The sequence below is a fragment of the Stenella coeruleoalba genome (assembly GCF_951394435.1).
Source record: "Stenella coeruleoalba genome assembly, chromosome: 15".
Lineage (NCBI taxonomy): Eukaryota > Metazoa > Chordata > Mammalia > Artiodactyla > Delphinidae > Stenella > Stenella coeruleoalba.
In genome coordinates, this window is record NC_137161.1 from 48,336,666 (window position 1) to 48,350,894 (window position 14,229).

The following is a 14,229-nucleotide window of genomic DNA, read 5'->3' on the forward strand; positions in this document are numbered from 1 at the left end:
CAGCCTTCCCGGAATCAGCGCCAGCAAGCAGGGTCGCTGGCCCGGGGTGGGCGGGGCCGGCCGGCGCCCCCTCCCCCGTTCGGCCGCGGGTTCCGGGCCCGCCCCGCCCCCGCGCTGGGCCGAGCGCCGCGCCGCGCGGCTCCGCCCCTCACAGGCCCCGCCCCCGAGGCTCCCCGCAGCTCCTCCCCTCTCCCATTGGCCGAAGCGGAGACCCGCCTCCCCGCCCAATGGCCGCCGCCGCGGCTCGGCCGCCCGCGCTCTGACTGGTCAGCGGCCGGCGGAGTGGCGGGGCGCGGGCCAATGGGGAGAGGCGGCTCGATGAATGGCTGGCCCGGGTGGGGAAGGCAGGAGGCGGCGATCCCGGCGGAGGGGGCCGTTTGCCAGCTCCGAGGCAGAAAGTGCCACGACTCCACACGCGCGCACGCAGCCAGCGAGCAGCCGGAGCGGACGGCGGACCGAGCGGGTGGCGTCGGGGTCGCGGCGCCTGCAGTTGCTCGGGGGCGGCTTCTCGGCGGAGGCTCGGCCGGCTCCTCTCTCCCGGTTCCGCGGCGGCGGCGGCGGCTCCTGCCCTCTCGCTCTCCCTCCCGCGTCTCCGGCTGCAGGTAAGAAACTTGGCCGGGCCCTGCAGCGGCGGTGGCGGCGCGCGGGCCGGGCCGTCGGGGCGCCGGGGCCGGGCCGGGCGGGCCGCGCCGGGAGTGACACGTCTCCCTGGTGGCCCCTCCCCCGGCGGCGCCCCCGGCCGTCGCCGCGGCGGCGGACCCTGGGGGTCCGGGCGGGCCCTGGGGGCGTGTGCCGGGCCGAACCCGGTGCAGGGGCGTTGGCCGAGCGTGCCCGAGGTGTGGACCCCACGCCCTCGCCGTCTGCGGGACCTGCGGCGGCCCCGCGGCGCGACGTGGCCGCCCCCCCCCACCTCTCTCTGTCCTTCCCAGCCGGGCCGTCGGGCCGGCCGGCGCGCTCCGAAGTTGGGCGAAGAAAGTTGGCGGCGGGGCGGGGCGGCGCACAGCTGGCGGAGGAAGGGGTTAAGCTTCGGGAAGCGGCTGGATGACGTTGCCGGGCTGGAGTCCGGGCTGGGGGGGTGGGGGCGGGCGGAAGGCGGCTGGGGCCGGCGGGGGAGGGGGCGGGATTGAATGGGGGCCCGAGCCGAGCGCGCCCGCCTCGGGCTGCGGCTGGGGGCGCGGCGGGGCCGGGCGGCGCCGACGGGGCGGGCCGGGCTCGGGGCCGCGGGGCCCGCCGTGCGGAGACCCGGACCGTCCGGGTCCGGACGCCCGGCGGCCGCGGTGGCAACTTCCCGGAGTGCGGGAGGCGGCTCCCTGCTCCCCCTGGCGGCGGGGCCGGGGGCGCTGTTTGCCCGGCCGGCCGCGCGGACCCGGTGCGAGGGCGCCCGGCGGGGGGACGATGAATGGGCCGGCGGTGCCAGGCCCGGCGGAAGTGGCACCTCCGGCCCGGCCGTCAAGCGCGCTGGCACCCCGCCTGGCTCCCGCCCCGGGTCCCGGGCTCCCGGCCTGGCGCCGGGCAGGGGAGGGCGGGCTGGGGTCCGCGCTTCCCGGGCAGCATCTGGGAAGCCTCGGGGAACCCTCCCCACATTGCAGATCACAAACGGTAGCTCGGGTGGTGTCATGGCTAAGGGGTGGGCTTCCGAAAGCCGGCACCGTGGGGAGTCGGCCAGGCTGTTTCACTCCGGGGTCCGCTTCCACGTCGGAACAGCCGGGCTGCCGGAGAGAGAACCGTGAAGACCCAGCACGTGTAGGGAGTAGTCCACAGGTGTTGACTGTTACTGTTTTTGCATGAGTTTCTAGGGTGTTCGGGCCGGGAGGGTGGTGGGGTCTGGGTTTGGCTCTGGCCCACCCGCTGCGGACGCAGCCTTGCCACGTCCTGTCGTCTGGATCCCACCCCTGCCACGCTGCAGACCCTTTGCTCAGGTTGCTTAACCTCTCTGAACCCGGGTTTCCTTATCTGTAGCCTGGAGATAGAACCACCCACTCACTGTAGGGTCGGGCAGCCTCCCAGGTAAGTGCTGGGAAACCCTGGGACCTTGTGCCAGCAGAAGGAAGTTTGGCAATAACTCCTGGAGGTCGGAGGTCAGCAGAGTCTAGGAAGCATCTAGAAAATGAAACTTTGCAGGCTCTTGGGAGCCTCGTGGGTCACTGTTTGCCTGGTGTGCTGGAACCTTCAGAGCGGGGGCGTTTGTGTGGCGTTTTCTGGACTTTGGGGAGGAGGTCTCTTCAGAGCTTTGGCTGTTCCCGCGGGGCTGGGAAGCACTCTGCCTCCCCCTACGCTTTCCTCTGTGCTTGGCTGTCCTGACTTCCCCCTGATCCAACCCCAGAGAAGGCTCTGTGATCCTGCAGCGGGCTGTGGTGACGTCTCTGTTCCTTTATGAACTCTCCAAAGGTCAGGCCCACTGTGGGCTGCCAACTTGTTTTCCTTCCAGAAAGAAGCTTCCGGTTCTGAGGGCCTGGAGATGCCACTTCCCTCTCTGATGAAGCGAAGGAGGAAAGCTGGAGGCAGGAGGCGGAGCAGGGCTTGCACGTTCAGGGCTTCTGGACCCGTTGAGCTGCAGGGTGGCGGGGTGGGTGGCCAGATAGGGAGAGAGAGGTGTCTCGGGGACTGGAAACAGCCGCCAGGGAGTCGAGCCGCAGGCACTGTGCTGGATCAGAACTCTTCACTTTCACAGTTAGGAGTTGGCCTCTGAACATCTCTACAGAGATTAAGAAGTTAGTTTGGTACCTTGGTGCATGAATAGTTTTTGGTGATGGGAGAATTTTAAATAAATCCCAAGCCACTGAGTCACATTTGAGCAATTATGCTCTTTGCTGAAACGAGCCCTAAGTCAGTAGGCTGTAGTGATGATACAGCACCAAATTCCATGTAAGTGGCTGAATGCAAACCATTTGATTGGCATCCTGGTTTATTATGTAGCAGGGACGCCTTTTAAAAATGTCAGGACCCCAGACTTTTCTTACTTGTTCTTTTATTCCAAGGAGTTTTAACGAGGAGGTGAGTGACGTATAGGCAAGGAGTCAACCATTCTTTTCGAGAATCCAGATTTTTCTGTGCTAAAATCTTGTTTTTGGAGAAAAAATATGGTCAGTGAGAATGATGACGGTGGAGACACTGCTGTCCATCTGTACGTTCTGGCCCGGGGATGGTTAAGGGCTGGCCCGTAACGCAATAATTGCGGATGAAATGAGGTAGACCAACACACCTGTTAAATTTTCTCCAGCTATCTCATTGGACAGCCGAAGCTCAGCCCAACTTGATTTTTAAGGTTTACTGTTTAGAGTCAGATTCACGGCTTTGGTGTACATCTCGGCCTCACAGCAGCCAGTTTCCATAGCGTAGATGTGGTTGTTCCCATCCTGTGGATGAGAACGTGGAGGCCCAGCAGGTCAGTTCCTGTTGCCCAGCTGCTGGGCGATGTGGGCACGGCCTTCTGAATGTTCACCGACACCTACAGGCCGTATAATTCCATACTCGTTGGGACAGTAAGTACCCCAGGAAGCACCTGGAATTGGAAGATGGAAACGAAGGCGGGGATTCAGTGTGGGATGTGGCAGTACCAAGACAGGGCTTTCATTTCATGTCTTTGTCAAGCTTCTCCTGTGTGCCAGGCCTTCAGACACCACAAACGAACCTCGTTCGTGTCCGAAGACACTCCATCTAGAACTGTGTTGTCCAGTACGGTAGCCACACGGAGGTATTTCAACTTAATTAAAGTTAAATAAAATTAAATTAGTGGCTGTTCATGCGCTTCCACCTAATAAGATGTCACCTTTAGAAAGCAGTTCTTCCTGACCCTTGGTGTGCATTATAAACTGCATGTTAAGGGAAAGAAGGCAGGGGAGCAGGGGCGTAGCACAGACAGTGGTCCTGCCCTGGAGAGCTTCTTACCTAACACCAAGGGCATCAAAGTGGTCAAATGTAACAGACACGGAAGATAGGTATTGGGCAGAAAACATATGGCTTGTAGGGAAAGTAAATATTTAATTCTAAGTGAGAGAGCCTGGGCAAGAGGGCCACTTAGCATTATGGAAAATTAACCTGGGGACTTCCTAGGAGGCTGTTTTCTTAGGCACACAAGTTCTGATGAGTCTCCTGAAACAGGCAGGCCGACTCCCACGACTGGAGGCCAGACACATGTAGCGTGTTTCCTTTAAGAGCTGTAAATGACATGCATCTCCCACATGCCTAGCAACGCAGGGCAACTTTAATTTATAAAGAAAGTTCTGTAATTTCTACGTTGGATTATTTTGGCAAGGCTGGAACAGCTGCCGGTCTCCTAACCTTACACGGTCCAGGGTGCAGGCATTTTCCTGTTTGGCGGACAGCAGTTGCTTCCTGGCTCTTTGCAGGGCTTTGTTATATTCCATAGAACTTTGAAAGGATCACTGGATAGTATTTGGGGAGAATTTCTGAATTCTTGGCTTTACTAGTGGCCTCATCTTAGCACATTGTGTAGAGTAACGTCAAACCAGTTAACAGAGCCCAGAGTGATAGACAGCTACTTTCTTGTTGGTCAGACAGGAGGCCCCTAAGGTTGTGGCGGAAGTGATCAGCTATTTATAGTGATAGTGAATACCATCTGCTGGCTCCAGAGTTGGAATAGAAGACCATCTTAGACCCAAAGCTCTAATTCTGTGCCCTGGCCCTGGTTGAGGTGTGAGTGAACCAGGTGTGTTTCAGGCTGTCTTGAGACTGGTTCCCAGCTGGAGCCCTGCATGGATGGAACTTGGCTGGCATGTGAGGTTTGTTCAGGCCCGGTTGCTAAACAACTGAGCCACCTTTTAAAATTGGAGAAGTTGTTGTTGTTAAAATCTAGATTTGGGGGTTCTCTTGGGGAAAGTGGGAATTTCTGGGCACACCAGTTCTGCTTTCTCAGGTGGCAGCCGTGGACTGTGGTTGTCTTCCCCAGGCAGGGGCTGTGCTCTCCTCCCAGCCTTGCTCACAGTACGTGCTTGGGTGCCGGTGGTCCCCGAGGGACACTGTCTACTCCAGCGTCTGGGAGCAAAGAGGAGCTGGAGGGCGTCCGCATGTGACCTGCGTAGTCACCGGCGTCCCCCACTGGCTGCAGCTTGGGGCAGCGGGGGGAGCAGTGGTCTGGGTTCTAGTCCCCAGAGTAAGTGGTGTGACCTTGGATGTGACTGTTCTCGTCCCTTGGCTTCAGTTTCCTCCTCGTGTAACATGAAACCAGGCCAGTTGGCTCCATCTTTCAGGCCACACATCGTGCTTTATCCTTCACTCCATGCCTTCTCACACTTGTATCCTTTACGACGGCAAACATGTCAGCTCCGTCCACTCTCACCGCATCCCCTGGTGCCAGCCTGGTGCAGACCCCTCATCCCCCGGGTTATTTCACTAGGTCTGAAGTGGTCTGCCTGCTTTTGCCCTCACCCCTGCCTTCTGGTCTGTTCCCAGAGCAGATCGTGCCACCCTGTGTTCAGGACCCTCCTTGGCCAGAGTCTGTCCAGTGGCCTCCAAGGCCCCACTTTTCCCTCAGGCTTCACTGCTGCCACCCCCACCCCCTGCTCTGTTTCCCGGGCAGGCCCTTCTGCCGCAGGGCCTTTGCACATGCTCTTGCTCTCCCTGGGGAGCTTTTTCCCAGACGGCCATGTGGCTTGCTCCCCCACCATCCTCAGGTCTGTGCATTGTGACCTCCCTGACCACCCTACTTAAAGTGACAGGCCCGGTGACCCCAGTCCCACTTCTCTGCATGGCTTTGTTTTCATTATCACCACCTGATGTGTCACATATGTGACTGACTTTGTCATTTCTGACACTGGATTGTAAGCTCTCCCAGTGCAGGGTTGTGGCTGCCCTGTTTCCCCGAGGTGTCCCTAGTGTCTGGACAGTGGCACACAGTAGGTGCCCATCCTTGCCGAGCTAACAGGTGATTTTCTAGTGCCTGTGTTCTGTGAGTACATTATCATTTAGCCTCAAGTAGCCTGGATTCCTAGAGCATCAAATATAAACACAAAAAACATATTCCAAAGCCAAGTGACTTTGGGATTCCCCCCAGCCAGGCTCCAGCTGGGAGGCTGACCGTCACACTCACGGCGGTGCTGCCACATGTGGCCCATCCCGCTCCGCCAGCGGAAGCCAATGCTCTGAAGTGACCCTGGGCAGAAGGCTTGGGCGTTCGCTCTCTCCCAGGGGCCCTGCACCTGCAGGCCGGTTAGATTGGTCTCAGCGCTGCCTGTTCTCCGCTGTCCGTCACCCACGCGGGGGCCTCACCAGACCGGGCCCTTCCCAGGTGCCTGCGCTGGTTCCAGGAGGAGAATTCGCAGTGAGCATCCTTTATTTCCCAGCGGAGCTGATGAGCTAGATGGGTTTGCAGAGCAGCCGAGCGTATCAGTGACGACGCCCTCACCAGGAAACAAAACGTTATTTTTGGTTTGAACAGTGCACTGCCTCTGAAAAGAGGTGGGTTTTGTGTTTCGTGAGCAAGAGTGCTCCTTCGTGGTAGGAGGGGAAATTCTTTTCCGGTAGTTGGCGTTCCATTCTCCCTTCTTTTAGTCAGACTTTGTTGGACTGAGAGGGCTGGATGAGGTGAACCTCCCGCCTCCCAGATGGCGTTTCCTCGAGGACCGGGCGTGGACGCTGGGCAGGTGTGGGATACTGGAGACAGGCGGGCTGGCTGATCGCAGCCCCTTCCAGGCCGAGCCCACATCCCTCGTTGTCTCCTCTCTGCCTGCCTTTGCTTTTAGGCAAAGAAATGGAAAAGTAGATCATAGACTCCTGGCCCCTCCTGACGGGAGGATCTGGCCTACGCATTTCACGCAGAACCGTGAGAGACCGGGTTCTGGCCCTCAGCCCAGGCAGTATGTTCTATTGGAACTTTTCATTCAGTGGTTAAAATGTACAACTCAGCTGTAGCAAAACGATTTCCTTTTTAATTAAGGCTCATCCTGCATAGGAATTAGATGCAACTTTATTTCTGTTGAACACGTTTTCATTTCTTGGTGAGTTCTAGATCATCGTAGTTGGGGAATTCCGTAGTAACTGCAGTGACTCGGGGGAGGGGTCAGTGCGCAAGAGTGAGTGGTGACGACACCGTCAACAGCGGCCTCGTTAGTGACATGTCGTTAGGGGCATGGACGGGGCTTTAGCCACGGCCGAGCTGGCCACTGCAGCCTGTGTTGTTGCCTCCAACCTCAGAGGGAAGCCCTGAGGTTTGTTCTGAACAGTCTGGTTTTGGAAGCCGCAGGGACAGTGAGGTCTGTGGGGCTTGGAGGTGGGAGGCGGTGCCCACTGTGACCTTGGTCTCCACTTCCCCTCTCTTGGGAGCTGCGTAGTGAGCGCATATGAGGGGCCTGGGGGTGGCAGGAGTGTATGTGCTGTGACAGACCCGCCTGGCATCAGAGATGCTCCTCCTTTGAGAGCTGTGTGGATTCATTTTCCTACCAAAGTTGGCATGTGTGTATATACATATTTTAACTCTTTACTAAAGTAGAACAAATATAGAAAAATGCACTGTCTCGTCTACAGCTCACGGAGCAGCGCCCCATGTGACCAGCCAAACAAGAAACATTGTCCCCCAGCAGCTCATTTCGTGCCCCTCGGGTTGCTGCCTGTGCCCGGGGGTAACCACACCCCTGACCTGTAGCTCACAGGTCCCTCGCGCCTGCGCGTGAACTCAGGGCAAGTGGACACACGGCCTGTGCTCATCGTGGCCTCCCATTCGACGTTATATGTGAGCATGAGGTCCATCCGTGGTCTTGGCCTATTGTAGTTCATCCCCCTATTGTACATACTCTGCACATCACTGTGCAGGGGCACTTGGATAGTTTCCACTTTCGGGCTTCTGTTTTGATGTACTCTAAATTACACGATACTGTAAAATGCAGTCTTGCCCCTGACTTTGGCGACCCCGTGTCCACTTTTCCACGGGGTCTGTTCCCAGGGGTGGGGCTGCAGCAACGGGAGGCATATGCTCAGCTGTGGACAACAGTGCGGACTCCCCAGAGCGCTGGTCCTCATTTGTACTCCCACCAGCAGCCTAGGATCTTGGAACATGACTTCAACAAGGAACCAGGGTGAAGTTGAGTTACCACTGCTACTGATAAGAAGCACCCCCTCGTGCTGCCCTCCCCATGTCCTGGAGATGGTTCATCAAAGAGGAGCCTTTGCATAGGGCTTGCGGAAAAGGGTCAGGTGTTACTGCCGGTGAGCAGATGCTGTCCAAGCAGAAAGGCAACCCCTCGCAGTACATGAGGGAGGGCTCACAGAGCTTTGATCTGCGGGGAGATTCTTCATCAGACCCCCCCACCTCACCCCGGTTCCAACAAGGTAGATGTAGTGACTGTTGGAGTGCTAAGTGGATTTCTTCAAAACAAAGGAGCCGGCCGTTGGGTACTAGAGGTCACTCCGCCTGAGCCTCTGCCCACCTGCCGGGACCCTGCGCAGAGCCCAGGGCCGGGAGGCAAGGGCACTGGGCAGGCTCCCCTCCTCCTGGGACAGATGTGCATCCAGGCTTGGATCTGGGAGTCACCCTACCCAACAGCCCTCCTGTCACATCGCAGGGATGACCTCTTTCCTTTTAAGAGCTTGCCTGGCTGGGGTTTGGTTTGGCCACGAGTGGCAGCAGTGCCAAATGTCAGTAGCTTGAAGAAGTAAGGGCGGGCTGTGTTCCGGTGACAGGGTGGACTGGTGGGCTGGACCAGTCTTCTCACTCGGGTGGGGCAAGTGCTACAGAACAGATGAAAACAACACCTGTGGAAAGCACTGAATGGCTTGGAAGATCCTGAGGAAGGTAGTGAGGAGACCAGAGTCTCAGTGCAAAGAATAACCCTGGATGGTGAGCACAGTCCTGAGGGCATTCGGTGAACTGGGCAAACTGTGAGTTCCGATGGCACCTCTGGGCGCAGGGGGCAGAGACCAAGGTGGGCAGGATGATGGAAGCTGTGCCCACCGAGGACTCCTGCACCTCCAGGGTGAAGGTGAGTCAGAAGTAAGCCCATCCCCTCCTGAGATGTTGTCCTTCGTGCAGATCCTGTGACCTCAGTGGTAGGACATTTTCCAGCCAATTCTGATTCTTTGTAGAGAGTGCCCCACGGCCAGTCCACAAGCGAGCAGGTCTTTGAAGGACTGCGCCTTTATCCTCGGCTCAAGGCAAACGAGCATCCCTGGTTGAGAATAACCAAACACAGAACGCCAGGCGTTCAGTGAATGAGGACCAGCAGGAGCTCTGTGAAAACAGGGACAGTGAGTGGTTGACACAGTGTTTAAAAGCACTTCTTACTCTGCTTAAAGTAATAGACAAGGTGGAAAATACCTACAAAGAAAGGAAACTGTTAAGTGACCTAACACATTTGATAAAGGAATCAGGTGCAGTTTCTAGCCATGGGCAGCTCAACCACTATAGTTAAAAACCCAACAGATTGAAGTGTGTGATTGAACTGGAAGATAGAGCAGAATGTACAGGTTTCACTTTAGAACAAAATAGGACTTGTAAGTAACTTGTAAGACCAACTGAGAATCAGGGAGAAGAGGTGGTGTGCCAGAGCCCGTGTTGGACGAAATAATGACTGAGAATTGTACAGAATGGAGAAGACACCCATCCAAACAAGGGAAAAACACCCACATGTAGAAAGTGTAGTGATACAGCAACCAAAGGAAAAGATTCCAGAGTGAGGGTGAAATAAAGGTAACTTTTAAGGCAAAAACCAAGACCGTTAATTAGTGACATCTTGGCTAAAGGAAACTCTCCAGGATGTTCTTGGAAGGAAAATAGTGCCAAACGGAAAGAAGAATGAAGAAGGTGGGAACATTTGGGCAACTCTAAACAAATGTGAAATAATAATAATAATGTTGGGAGGGGCACTGGGAAAAGGATATGGTTAATAACACCTAAGTTAGGGGGGTGTTAGAATTAGCGGAGGGAGTAAAGTTTTGTTTAATTTTGAACTTTGTGAACCTCACATATTATTGTGTTTTAAAGGTTGTCACTAAAGAATAGAAACTGTATTCTGCAATAGTAGAGGGGAAGAAATGGAGTGATTTAAAAACAATCCAAAAAGAGATAAGAAAGGAGACAAAAAGAACTCCAGGACTGGTGGGGAAATAACACAAAATAAGATTATAGAGTTAAACTCAACTATATCAGCATTTAAAATGTAAATTGGGGACTTCCCTGGTGGCGCAGTGGTTAAGAATCCATGCTCCCAATGCAGGGGGCCCGGGTTCAATCCCTGGTCAGGGAACTAGATCCCACATACATGCTGCAACTAAGAGTTCGCAGGCCGCAACTAAGGATCCCACCTGCCGCAACTAAGACCCGGTGCAACCAAATAAATTAAAAAAAGAAAAAAAAATTTTTTTTAATTGTAAATTGACTAAATACTCCAGTTAAAACATAAAGATATCTTACTGGATTTTAAAAATCCAACTCTTGTTTACAAGAGACGGTGAAAATGAAAGAATATATAAAACAAAAATTGACAGAACTACAGGAAATGGTCAAATCTATAAGCATAGTAGAGAATTTTACAATATCCTCTCAGTAATTGACAGCTAAGCAGACAAAAAATCACTAAGGATTAGAACTTTGAACAAAATTAGGAATGTGATCTATGACTCTATATAAATAAAACAAAACACTGTAGCCAGCTAATACCTATTTGACTTCAGAATTTTCAAAGATTGGCTGTATCCAGGGCCTTAAAGTCAATCTCAACAAATGAAAGGATTGAAATTATGTAGAGCAGGTAGTCCGACCAGAGGTCAGTTAAACTAGAAATATGAATAAAAAGATAAATAGAGAATCTCCATGTATGTGTATATTAAAATAAAACACTTCTAGCATGTATTTGTAGGTCAAAAAAAGAAGGAAAATAGAAAATATTTTGAAATGAATGATGAAGATACTACACATCAAAACTTGTAGGATGTAGCTAAAATATTTATAGGGAAATTGATAACTTTAAATACACATATTAAGAAAGAAGATGAAAATTAATGAGCTAAGTAAGCATCTGTCTCCAGAAGTAACAAAGTCAAAATAAACCACTCAGAAGGAAGTGACAATGAGAAGGGATTAACGAAACAGAAAACAAGTAAATATACAGTGGAGAAGTTCATTCTTACAAAAGATGAATAATGTTGACAAATATCAAGCAAAATTGGTCAAGAAAAAGGCACAAATAACATCAAGAGTGTAAAATGGGACTTCACTACATATGTGGTGACGTTAAAAAGATGAGTGGTTATCATGAACAACTTGTGCTAATAAATAAAAGCAAAGCAGTGTCATAGGTGTTTATTAACCACCAGAGGAGGGGGCTCTACCACACATTGTTTGTATAAGCCGCCTTTTTTCATCTCAACATGGTGATAATTTTGCAAGTTTTAACAACAGTGAATTTCTGGGAACATATAACTTAACAACACTAAGCTAAGAAGAGAACCAAGAACCTGATGAAGGGACACCTGCAGGAAAGTCTACAGCAAACATTGCACTGCATAGCAAGACGCCCAGAAGTTTTGCTTTGAGATCAGGAAGAACAGGCTGCCAGCTGACACGCCTTCTCTTGAGCACGGTGTTGGCCATCCTGCCCTGTGCAGAAATTCAAGAGAAGTGAAGCGGAGGATAGAAAGATTGGGAAGAAAGTAGTAGAATTACTACTAGTAGAAAGTTAGTAGAATTAGGCAAGGTTGCTGTGGGTCGGGGGGGAAAACCCTACAGAAATCAATTACATGTCAGTATTACCAGCAACAAACAGAAAATGAAACTTAAGAGAGACCCCATCTGCAATAGTGTAAAAGCCGAAAAACCAAGAAGAAAATAACTCTTTCCCAAAGCGTGTGAGACCCCACAGTGTGTGTTCTCTTCCTCCGCCAGGATGCCTGTGCTTTTCTGTTTCAAGGTGGTTCTCATAACCCTGTGACTGTGTAAATGAGTGGCCCCTGCCTGATTGGTATTTAGTGGAGCCTACACAGACGCTTGGAGCGTGGATGTGCCCAGGTTTGATTGGACACGGTGGGGAGACCACTGATCCTGCTTCCTGGGAGCTTCGTGTCCACTGCAGGAAGAACTCTGCACATCTGAACTGCTCGTGGGCGATTTGAGGACTCAGGACTCCTGACCCCTACCTCAGGGGCGTGTAGTGAGCCCTGTAGGCTCCTCGTAAGTGCTCAGAAGATTTAGGTCCATTCAAGTACCTACTTTTCCAAAGACTGTTATATTGGAGAAACACAAAAGCATGTCAATGCTTTGTTTTTTTTCCTTAGCAAAGAAATTGAATCTGAAATGGCCGGTGAAAAAGCCAAGGCTGAGAATAGAATACATTTCTATTTTTAGTGTTTTATCTTTCTTTAAAATGAATAGCATTGTTTCTTTGAAGTAGGAAGTCAGTTATTTCCATCCTCTTAAAACATGAAATAAATTATTTCCGAATACTATATCTTTTAGTTACAAGATTTTCTCTTAGTTTTAGGTTAAAAAAAAAAAAAGAAAAGAAAAAGAAAGAAGAATTAGAGGTCACACTTAAAATTTTAGATGAGATGACCTGAAAACTCTCTTCTCTATAAACATTTAGAAATGTTAGATGGAGCTAATAAGCGTTCTCTAAAAAGCATAGCTGAGTTTACAAGGTAGTAAAAGAGATTACCGAATGCCGTAAGACAAGGGCGGGGACTGTCTGGGTCCAGAGGTGAGCTGCCCCTGCAGTGTGGGTGTTGCGTAGTCCTCCGAAGTCTGGGTCTTGGGTCATTGGTTTTTATGTCCAGGTGGGAGCTGGGTGTGGGGAGTGGGAACCCAACTCACACTCCAATGTAAAACCTGCACCGAAGGGACAGACTAGTGGCCAGGGGAGATGGCATGGGAGCTTATCTGTTTTGTCCTGAGGCGGGGGAGGCAGAGTCTCCTGGGAATATTTAACAGGAGCTGCTGCATCTAAAAATGTGTCCCTACCTGCCGCCTTCTCTGAAGGCTTCCTTGAAGCAAAGATAAAATAGCTCTTTAGAGACAAGCCTGAAATTCAGCCCAGACAGGGTTGCAACTTAATAAATTCCTGCCAGAGTCACTGTCAGAGGTATAAAAGTAGGTAGTGGAAAACATTAATGGGAAAAAATAACACCAGGGAAAAAACAAGGCGAACTTGAAAAAAAATAGAATAACTCAAAGGACTGATTATAGAACTGGTTAGATTCAGCTGAAGAGACAATTGGCGAAGTGGAGCGTATGTCCGAGTGGTAGCACAGAGAGATTGAGGTCTAGTTAGGACTTCTACCACAAAGAAACAGGAGCAAGGAAATCTCCAGAGAACTGAGTGGCCAAGGGCTTTCCAGAACTGGTGAAAAACATGAGAAAGCACAGTGAGCCTAAGATAATAAAAATAAATAACACGTCTAAAGGCATTGGTAAAGGCTTGGAACCCCAAAGATGGAGCTTAAAAGCGAGGAGGTATTTTTAAAAGGTATTACAAAGGAATGACAGCTCAACAACATGTTTTTCCATAGTAAGCACACACCCTGCCACGGCTGCCAACCAAAAAAGCCAGAAGACAGATAAGATAATGTCTTCAAAGTGGTGAGAGAAAATAACTGTCAGCACGGGACTGTGGACCCAGTTAATCCATTCATGCAGAGCGAGGGTGAAGGAAAGAAGTCCTTCCAGGGCTGTGAGGACTGCGGGTGTTTATCAAGAGGAGACTGTTGCTGAAGCAAGTAGTCGAGGACGTGCTTTGGGGAGACTCAAAAGAAGGCGTGAGGTGCACGAAGCAGTGGCCAGCAGCAGACTGGGAACCGTTTGGGTAATTTAACACGAGTGTCTGGAACTCCAAGCACCCGCAGGTCGCCCAAGTATGTGTGAGGGAGAAGTGGGTGGAGCACCAAGGCTCCTGGGAAGTGTCAGGTGTGTATGTTAGGAGAACGTAAGGGGAAAAGACATTTTAATTACAGTTTTTTTAAAATTTTTTATTTATCTATTTATTTATGGCTATGTTGGGCCTTCGTTTCTGTGCGAGGGCTCTCTCTAGTTGCGGCAAGTGGGGGCCACTCTTCATCGTGGCGCGTGGGCCTCTCACTGTTGTGGCCTCTCCTGTTGCAGAGCACAGGCTCCAGACGCGCAGGCTCAGTAGTTGTGGCTCACGGGCCTAGTTGCTCCGCGGCATGTGGGATCCTCCCAGACCAGGGCTCGAACCCGTGTCCCCTGCATTAGCAGGCAGATTCTCAACCACTGCGCCACCAGGGAAGCCCATTAATTACAGTTTTTTAAAAGAGCGCTTGCACACAGAC

At 52.2% G+C, this 14,229-nt stretch overlaps 1 protein-coding gene across 4 annotated transcripts in view; it reads left to right on the forward strand.

The window, feature by feature from the left end:
- The first annotated feature begins 210 nt into the window (after positions 1-210).
- The window catches only part of RRBP1 (ribosome binding protein 1), a 59,187-nt gene continuing 45,168 nt past the window's right edge, over positions 211-14,229 (forward strand). For all 4 annotated transcript variants that reach the window (XM_079943787.1, XM_079943789.1, XM_079943788.1 and 1 more), the window contains exon 1: positions 211-602. The gene's annotated coding sequence lies outside the window, so the exon portion shown is untranslated. The remainder of the gene's footprint in view (positions 603-14,229) is intronic.